Genomic DNA, 9,944 nt, shown 5'->3' with positions numbered 1-9,944 from the left:
TACTAAATACCACTCAGTATTATTATGTTGCAGTAAAATTGAGGAAACAATAAGGCAATATGCAATGTCTTTAAAATGTCACATTTTCAGCAACATTTAAACTTCATTTTAAAAACAAATTAAGAATCAAAAGTGCGTCTGAAATCATCGTCGGATAAACACGATTCACTTCTAAGCTGTGCTTCGTTGTGTATGAAGTATAACGCAATAAAGTATCTGTTTGCTGACGACCAGCAGAAATAAAAGTGCGATAGCTTTTAATCAAATGTTTTTAAAGCTGCTCTTTCACAGATTGGCAGTTTTGACATTTTATTTTTTATCGCAGAATCAGAATGTTTTTGAGGTAAATACCTTCAATTCAGTCATGTAAGATAACCCAAGAGAACACATCTTAGTGGTGTTGGCAACTGTCCCATATTTCGTTGTTCTTAAAGTGAAAGTTACGCTTTTTGCTATAAGATATCAATATTCAAACGTAAAAAAATATATTAAAATGCGATCTGATCTGTTGTCAGCAGTATTTTATCACTTTGTCCACCCATTTATGCAAGAATTTGCTTATTCAAAGACAATAAACGAGAAGTTGTTAAAACGGTCTGTGATAAAGCTGCACTCTCAAAGATATACCATTTTGACAACTTTTTTAAGAAGCATGCATAAAAGATCATTTTTTTAACTTAAAATTTAATATGAAAATCTGCGATCTGATTTTGTCAGCAGTCTTGTATCACTGGTTTCCATGCATTTTCGTATGAATTGGCGTGTTCTAAGACAAAAAAAAAGTTGCCAACACGTTCAATCTCTGAGAGTGCAGCTGTAAAAGTTAAGCACTACATTTTGATAGCTAATGGGTCTTAAAGAAAACCAAATAGCAAAACAAATAAAAACACAACCTTTTTTATACATAAACATGGTATTTTAAACATTTCAATCCTTTGTAGAAACAACTTGTCAATTAAGTTTGATAGAATAAATAAAGTTGTGTTTATAACAATTTCTTACCTTTATTTTGTTTAATTTGTCAATTATTTACCGTCATACTCCTATTTAAACTGCCTCCATGTGCGTGTGCTTAAGCTAAACATGTTATACAAATTTTACTTACATTTACTATAGAAAAGTTAAGTTGAGTGAGTGAGTGAGAAGATTTACCTGACACAAGATTTATTTTGATTGTTAACGGCAATGATATAGATGAAAGTATTGTTTTCTAATTTCACTAAAAATGGAGACACGGGGAAAATGTTATTCGTTTTCTATCAACTTGCTTTAACAGTTTGTACCGTGATATTATGTCTGCTCGATGAACCCTTCTCAATCCAGATGTCTAGTCTGTTATATTAAAGTGCCAATATATATAATGTTTAATCTATTTTATGCATACGTATTATCAGTCCTTAACTATGGTTCTGAAGTCTTGGGGTATATAAATTCGAACGTGTTAGAAAGAGTACACAAAAAGTTTTGTAAATGGGTATTAAATGTGAAACAGTCAACCATTACTTTGGCTTTGTATGGAGAGTTGGGCAGGTTCCCACTGTATATCGAAAGACATATAAGTATGGTTAAGTAATTTATAAAACTTCATATAGCCAAGCAAGATAATTGCATTTTAAATGTTATATTACAGGATCAAATTTATAGTGTTGAAAACCATTCTTCTACGAACTGGGAATCAAAGGTTAAGGAAATTCTCCAATCATCTGGTCTCTATGAAATATGGTTATACCCTGAGTCGGTAAAAATGGACGTATTTGTTCTCGTACTAAAAAGTAGACTCACAGATATTTATGTCAGCAATTGGAGGTCTGGGTTAGACTTGTCTTCGTCTCTAGATGTGTTCAAAGAAATTAAGACAAATTTTGAACAATCCTCATATCTCAGTCATGTTGAAAATACAAAGTATAGAAGGTTTTTTTTTTATCTAAATTACGCTAATCATCCCATAAACTAAATATTGAAATAGGTCGACACAATAAGGTTCCTAGGAATGAAAGAAAATGTACACTCTGTAATTTAAATGATATTGAGGACGAGATTCATTTCGTCCTCAAATATCCAGTATATGCGGACCTTAGACGTCAATATATTTCGATGTTTTACTACACTCATAAGAGTTTGATGAAATATATTGCTTTAATGCAAAGTAATAACCAAACCATCCTAAGGAAGTTAGCGCTTTACTGTGATAAGTCCTTCAAATTACGTGATTCCTTAACATAGTATAAATATTTGCTATGTTTTTCCCTCTTTGTTATGTTGATTGTATCATAAACTGTAGTGTTCAAACTTAAATCTGTAGATCCTTAGGACATACGAGATGTACAAATATTCTTGTTCCCTTCGTGTGTGTGTTTTTATATGTTATTGTTGTTTGTTTTGTAATATTAATATTAATTATATATATATTAATATTTATATGTATTAATCAATGTGGAGCAGTATTTATATATAGAGAGAAATAAATATAGATCTATATCGAGGGGTGAATGCGAAAAGGTTCTAAGTGACATTAAATAAAGAAGCAGATAGAACCTTTTCACTTTCACCACTCGATATAACACCGAAATTATTACCTTTTCATATTATACTTTAATATCGTTAAGAGTCTTGTTATTGTTGTACTAATCTCACAATATTTTTTTACTAAACTTATGATTGATTTATTAATAGAACTTATGATATAATTATCACATACCATGCATTATTTCTATACATATTGTTGTGACGATGAGCTTTTTAATAATAGTTTTATGCAAATCTCGTCGAATAAAATTCTGTTCTGTTCTGTTCTGTTCTGTCTTGTGATGACAAACCAAACCATGTTAACGCTGTTCTATGTTCCTATGGATTTTTAAGGTCAAGTCCGTTTTCAGCCGTTACTTCGCTTTTAAATAATGTATATGATTCTAATATAACGGATTCATTTAAAGTTGTACGCAAGCAATATTTCTCTCTATTCGTATATAGTGTTCGCTTTGCGAGCGCCAGTAATTTATCAGACATACCGGTTTCTTCTTAATTTTCTTTATCCGACAGCCCCAATTTAGCCGATTGAATGTTTTATTGTGTATATCGACGACATTCATCAACATTTTTTTTCGTGCGAAAGTGTTTTTTTCTCAAATGTTTAACTTTCAAATATCATTACCTTCTAAATATTGACATTTTAATCGCACATTATACAACAAATTGTAAATCGTTTAACATTGATTGTAACGATTGCGGACTTTTGGTGATAAAACAGCTTCGGCAAATAGTTACATAGACCGTCGACAGTGCATAACGTTTTGACAAACCTAATAATAAGGAAGAAGTTGTGTGTACCGAAAGGTGAAATGTTGAATCACATTCTTCAATAAAATCTGTTTATATACATGAAGGATAACAAATCAATAATATAATCTAATCTAATAATAAATCTTTGATAACACAGCACAAACAGGGCCGGTGATCGAATATCATTCCAGGCACCCCGACGGGTGCTTCTTGTAGGGCATCGACAGCCCTAAAATTTAAGACCTTAGCGGATCTCATACCATTTTTGGTTACGGAGATATCTTCGAGATTAGCTCCCCCTTACAGACTATATGGGAGCGCACTAAAAGTACGAACAGTCGCGAAAGTTGGCATATTTTGACGCGTTAGTTCCCGGTGACCAAAAATAATCCAAGGAATCCCCAGGGGTGCTTATTGTAGGGTTTAGAGTCCTCTAAATGGCAAAAATGGTCCCAGCCTCATCACATTCAGGGATGCTGAGATATCTCCGATCATGCATACCCCAGTTTTGGGCAATCTTCGCTGCATATTACAGTATAGAATAACCTTATAGGCAAATGGAGCCGGTGATCGAATATCATTCCAGCCACCCCGACGGGTGCTTCTTGTAGGGCATCGAGAGCCCTAAATTTTAAGACCTTAGCGGACCTCATACCATTTTTGGTTACGGAGATATCTTCGAGATTAGCTCCCCCTTATAGGCTATATGGGAGCGCGCTAAAAGTACGAACAGTTGCGAAAATTGGCATACTTTGACGCGTTAGTTCCCGATGACCAAATACCACCTTAGGCACCCCCAGGGGTGCTTCTTGTAGGGTTTAGAATCCCCTAAATGGCAAAATTGGTCCCAATTTCATCATGTGCAGGGATGCTGAGATATCTTCGATCATGCATACCCCATTTTTGCGCATTTTTTGCTGCATATTACAGTATAGAATAACCTTATAGGCAAATGGAGCCGGTGATCGAATATCATTCCAGGCACTCGGATGGGTGCTTCTTGTAAGGCATCGAAAGCCCTAAATTTTAAGACCTTAGCGGACCTCATACCATTTTTGGTTACGGAGATATCTTCGAGATTAGCTCCCCCTTACAGGCTACATGGAAGCGCGCTAAAAGTACGAACAGTTGCGAAAATTGGCATTCTTTGACGCGTTAGTTCCCGGTGACCAAATATCATCCCAGGCACCTCAAGGGGTGATTCTTGTAGGATTTAGAGTCCTCTAAATGGCAAAATTGGTCCCAGCCCCATCACTTGCAGGGATGCTGAGATATCTTCGATCATGCATACCCCAGTTATGCGCATTTTTCGCTGCATATTACAGTATAGAATAACCTTATAGGCAAACGGAGCCGGTGATTGAATATCATTCCAGGCACCCCGACGGGTGCTTCTTGTAGGGCATCGAGAGCCCTAAATTTTAAGACCTTAGCGGACCTCATACCATTTTTGGTTACGGAGATATCTTCGAGATTAGCTCCCCCTTACAGGCTATATGGGAGCGCGTTAAAAGTACGAACAGTCGCGAAAATTGGCATATTTTGACGCGTTAGGTCCCGGTGACCAAATATCATCCCAGGCACCCCATGGGGTGCTTCTTGTAGGGTTTAGAGTCCCCTAAATGGCAAAAATGGTCCCAGCCTCATCACTTGCAGGGATGCTGAGATTTCTTCGATCATGCATACCCCAGTTTTGGGCATTTTTCGCTGCATATTACAGTATAGAATAACCTTATAGGCAAATGGAGCCGGTGATCGAATATCATTCCAGCCACCCCGACGGGTGCTTCTTGTAGGGCATCGAGAGCCCTAAATTTTAAGACCTTAGCGGACCTCATACCATTTTTGGTTACGGAGATATCTTCGAGATTAGCTCCCCCTTATAGGCTATATGGGAGCGCGCTAAAAGTACGAACAGTTGCGAAAATTGGCATACTTTGACGCGTTAGTTCCCGATGACCAAATACCACCTTAGGCACCCCCAGGGGTGCATCTTGTAGGGTTTAGAGGCCCCTAAATGGCAAAATTGGTCCCAGCCTCATCAAATGAAGGGATGCTGAGATATCTTCGATCATGCATACCCCAGTTTTGAGAATTTTCGCTGCATATTACAGTATAGAATAACCTTATAGACAAATGGAGCCGGTGATCGAATATCATTCCAGGCACCTCGACGGGTTCTTCTTGTAGGGCATCGAGAGCCCTAAATTTTATGACCTTAGCAGACCTCATACCATTTTTGGTTACGGAGATATCTTCGAGATTAGCTCCCCCTTACAGGCTATATGGGAGCGCGCTAAAAGTACGAACAGTTGCAAAGATTGGCATACTTTGACGCGTTAGTTCCCGGTGAATAAATACCATCTTAGGCACCCCAGGGATGATTCTTATAGGGTTAAGAGTCCCCTAAATGGCAAAATTGGTCCCAGCCCAATCACGTGCAGGGATGCTGAGATATCTTCGATCATGCATACCCCAGTTTTGCGCATTTTTCGCTGCATATTACAGTATAGAACAACCTTATAGGCAAACGGAGCCGGTGATCGAATATCATTCCAGACACCCCGATGGGTTTCTTGTAGGGCATCGAGAGCCCCAAATTTTAAGACCTAAGCGGACCTCATACCAGTTTTGGTTACGGAGATATCTTCGAGATTAGCTCCCCCTTACAGGCTATATGGGAGCGCGCTAAAAGTACGAACAGTCGCGAAAATTGGCATATTTTGACGCGTTAGTTCCCGGTGACCACATATCATCCCAGGCACCCCCAGGGGTGCTTCTTGTAGGATTTAAAGTCCTCTAAATGGCAAAATTAATCCCAGCCTCATCACTTGCAGGGATGCTGAGATATCTTCGATCATGCATACCCCAGTTTTGGGCATTTTTCGCTGCATATTACAGTATAGAATAACCTTATAGGCAAACATGGCCGGTGATCGAATATCATTCCAGGCACCCCGACGGATGCTTCTTGTAGGGCATCGAAAGCCCTAAATTTTAAGACCTTAGCGGACCTCATACCATTTTTGGTTACGGAGATATCTTCGAGATTAGCTCCCCCTTACAGGCTATATGGGAGCGCGCTAAAAGTACGAACAGTCGCGATAATTGGCATAATTTGACGCGTTAGTTCCCGTTGACCAAATATCATCCAAGGGCACCCACAGGGGTGCTTATTGTAGGGTTAAGAGTCCCCTAAATGGCAAAATTGGTCCCAGCCTCATCACTTGCAGGGATGCTGAGATATCTTCGATCATGCATACCCCAGTTTTTGGGCAGTTTTCGCTGCATATTACAGTATAGAATAACCTGATAGGCAAATGGAGCCGGTGATCGAACATAATTCCAGGCACCCCGACGGGTGCTTCTTGTAAGGCATCGAGAGCCCTAAATTTTAAGACCTTAGCGGACCTCATACCATTTTTGGTTACGGAGATATCTTCGAGATTAGCTCCCCCTTACAGGCTATATGGGAGCGCGCTAAAAGTACGAACAGTCGCCAAAATTGGCATACTTTGACGCGTTAGTTCCTGGTGACCAAATATCATCCAAGGAACCTCCAGGGGTGCTTCTTGTAGGGTTTAGAGTCCCCTAAATGGCAAGATTGGTCCCAGCCTCGTCAAATGCACGGATGCTGAGATAACTTCGATGGTGAATACCCCAGTTTTAGGCATTTTTCGCTGCATTTTAGAGTATAGAATAGCCTTATAAGCGAATGGAACCGGTGGTCGAACATAATTCCAGGCACCCCGAAGGGTACTTCATGTAGGGCACGGAGAGCCCTAAATTTCAAGACCTTAACGGACCTCATACCATTTTTGGGTCCGGAGATATCTTCGAGATTAGCTCCCCCTTACCAGCTATATGGGAGCGCGTTAAAAGTACGAACAGTCGCCAAAATTTGCATAATTTGACACGCTAGTTGACGGTGACCAGATATGATCCCAGGCACCCCAAGGGGTGCTTCTAGTAGGGTTTCGAGTCCCCTAAAAGGGAAAATTGTTCCCAGCCTCGTCAGATGCAGGGATGCTGAGATAATTTCGATGGTGCATTACCCAGTTTAGGCATTTTTCGTTCCATTTTAGAGTACAGAATAGCCTTATAGGCGAATGGAACCGGTGGTCGAATATAATTCCAGGTACCCCAAAGGGTGCTTCTTGTATGGCACCGAGAGCCCTAAATTTCAAGACCTTAACGGACCTCATACCATTTTTAGGTCCGGAGATATCTTCGAGATTAGCTCCCCCTTACCAGCTATACGGGAGCGCGTTAAAAGTACGAACAGTCGCTAAAAATGGGCATACTTTGACGCGTTACTTGACGGTGATCAGATATCATCTTAGGCACCCCAAGGAGTGCTTCTTCTAGGGTTTAGAGTCCCCTAAAAGGGAAAATTGGTCCCAGACTCGTCAGATGGAGGGATGCTGAGATAACTTCGATGGTGCATACCTCAGTTGTAGGCATTTTTCGCTGCATTTTAGAGTATAGAATAGCCTTATAGGCGAATGGAACCGGTGGTCGAATATAATTCCAGGCACCCCGAAGGGTGCTTCATGTAACGCACCGAGATCCCTAAATTTCAAGACCTTAACGGACCTCATACCATTTTTGGGTCTGGAGATATCTTCGAGATTAGCTCCATCTTACCAGTTATATGGGAGCGCGTTAAAAGTACGAACAGCCGCTAAAAATGGGCATACTTTGACGAGTTAGTTGACGCTGACCATATATGATCCCAGGCACCCCAAGGGGTACTTCTTGTAGGGTTTAGAGTCCCCTAAAAGGGAAAATTGGTCCCAGCTTCGTCAGATGCAGGGATGTTGAGATAACTTCGATGGTGCATACCCCAGTTTTAGGCATTTTTCGCTGCATTTTAGAGTAAAGAATAGCCTTATAACAGAATGGAACCGGTGGTCGAATATAATTCCAGGCACCCCGAAGGGTGCTTCATGTAAGGCACCGAGAGCCCTAAATTTCAAGACCTTAACGGACCTCATACCATTTTTGGGTCCGGAGATATCTTCGAGATTAGCTCCCCCTTACCAGCTATATGGGAGCGCGTTAAAAGTACGAACAGTCGCTAAAAATGGGCATATTTTGACGCGTTACTTGACAGTGACCAGATATGATCCCAGGCACCCCAAGGGGTGCTTCTTGTAGGGTTTCGAGTCCCCTAAAAGGGAAAATTGGTCCCAGCCTCGTCAGATGCAGGGATGCTGAGATAATTTCGATGGTGCATACCCCAGTTTAGGCATTTTTCGTTCCATTTTAGAGTATAGAATAGCCTTATAGGCGAATGGAACCGGTGGTCGAATATAATTCCAGGTACCCCGAAGGGTGCTTCATGTAGGGCACCGAGAGCCTTAAATTTCAAGACCTTAATGGACCTCATACCATTTTTGGGTTCGGATATATCTTCGAGATTAGCTCCACCTTACCAGCTATATGGGAGCGCGTTAAAAGTACGAACAGTCGCAAAAATGGGCATATTTGACGCGTTAGTTGACGGTGATCATATATGATCCCAGGCACCCGAAGGGGTGCTTCTTGTAGGGTTTCGAGTCCCCTAAAAGGAAAAATTGGTCCCAGACTCGTCAGATGCAAGGATGCTGAAATAACTTCGCTGGTGCATACCCCTATTTAAGGCATTTTTCGCTGCACTTTAGATTATAGAATAGCCTTATAGGCGAATGGAACCGGTGGTCGAATATAATTCCAGGCACCCCGAAGGGTGCTTTATTTAGGGCACCGAGAGCCCTAATTTTCAAGACCTTAACGGACCTCATACCATTTTTGGGTCCGGAGATATCTTTGAGATTTGCTCCCCCTTACCAGCTATATGGGAGTGCGTATCAAGTACGAACAGTCGCTAGAAATGGGCATACTTTGACGCGTTAGTTGACGGTGACTATATATGATCCCAGGCACACCAAGGGGTGCTTCTTGTAGGGTTTAGAGTCCCCTAAAGGAAAAAATTTGTCCCAGCCTCGTCAGATGCAGGGATGCTGAGATAACTTCGATGGTGCATACCTCAGTTGTAGGCATTTTTCGCTGCATTTTAGAGTATAGAATAGCCTTATAAGCGAATGGAACCGGTGGTCGAATATAATTCCAGGCACCCCAAAGGGATGCTCATGTAGGGCACCGAGAGCCCTAAATTTCAAGACCTTAACGGACCTCATACCATTTTTGGGTTCGGAGATATCTTCGAGATTAGCTCCCCCTTACCAGCTATATGGGAGCGCGTTAAAAGTACGAACAGTCGCTAAAAATGGGCATACTTTGACGCGTTAGTTGACGGTGACCAGATATGATCCCAGGCACCCCAAGGGGTGCTTCTTGTAGGGTTAAAAATTCCCTAAAAGGGAAAATTGGTTCCAATCTCGTCAGATGCAGGGATGCTGAGATACCTTCGATGGTGCATACCCCAGTTGTAGGCATTTTTCGCTGCATTTTAGAGTATAGAATAGCCTTATAGTCGAATGGAACCGGTGGTCGAATATAATTCCAGGCACCCCGAAGGGTGCTTCATGAAGGTCGCCGAGAGCCCTAAATTTCAAGACCTTAACGGACCTCATACCATTTTTGGGTCCGGAGATATCTTCGAGATTAGCTCCCCCTTACCAGCTTTATGGGAGCGCGTTAAAAGTACGAACAGTCGCAAA

Source organism: Mya arenaria, chromosome 14 (genome assembly GCF_026914265.1).
Source record: "Mya arenaria isolate MELC-2E11 chromosome 14, ASM2691426v1".
NCBI lineage: Eukaryota > Metazoa > Mollusca > Bivalvia > Myida > Myidae > Mya > Mya arenaria.
Note: the sequence above shows the minus strand (reverse complement) of the source record.